Source organism: Aplysia californica, unplaced genomic scaffold (assembly GCF_000002075.1).
Source record: "Aplysia californica isolate F4 #8 unplaced genomic scaffold, AplCal3.0 scaffold00283, whole genome shotgun sequence".
Lineage (NCBI taxonomy): Eukaryota > Metazoa > Mollusca > Gastropoda > Aplysiida > Aplysiidae > Aplysia > Aplysia californica.
The window spans coordinates 716,974-717,890 of record NW_004797553.1 but is presented as its reverse complement, the minus strand read 5'-3'; positions in this window follow the sequence as shown (position 1 = coordinate 717,890).

Sequence of the window (917 nt, the reverse complement as noted above, 5' to 3'; positions counted from 1 at the left end):
GGGGGGGAGGTGTTTAAACTGCGTTATTACTTGCTGTAGTTCACATATATTATTATTGCCACTAAAACTGTCGCAAATCAATTATTTTCAAGAAAATTTCAAACCTAACTGCAAAATATCAAATTATGGGTTAAAACAATATTAAAATTTTTTACTTGGTCTAGAGGCACAAAGCATTTTGATTGGTCTATCTCCGTCGGAGACGTCTCCGAATAGGATACTGCGATCTCATGAAGCATGCAGAAAATGAAAGTACTGGCTGGTGCAGATCTTGATCTTGTATCGAGTGTCTAGTACAGTCTGTCTAGACTACTTGCCAGACAGAGGTTTGCACATTGTGACGTCGTTATTGCGTATGTTCTAATTTTGGTTTACGACAGTTTGTTTAATCCTTTACTCTCGTGACAGATACGTGCACGTTGGCTTTGGTATTATTTAGGACTGCAGCGCAGATGCTTGGGGTTCAGATCCCTTTAGCTAAATACATTTTACGAGACGCCCTAAATATCAACATCGTCCATGCTGATTATCGATATAATTGGCGAGACGTATTTATCTACCTTTTACAATTGAGACAGACGGTTGATTCTTTTTTAAAAATTAAGTAAACGTAGCTATATTATTTCTCTTTATATAAGAATAAACACGGCACAAACGGCAGTTCCATCTTCTAAACCTCCCTCTAAAGGCTAACAGTTAATTTAAAACAAACAAACAAAACAAAACAAAACAAAACAAAACAAAACAAAACAAAACAAAACAAAACCAAACAATACAAAGAAGTGCAGCGATTGAATTTCGAAGAATACAACCCAGTACATACATCGACACCACAGCGGTAAAGAGCTTAATCTGCAAGTGAGAATGAATGTTATGTCGGAGCTCCAGACTCAGTAAAGGTTTACTTGACACCCCCC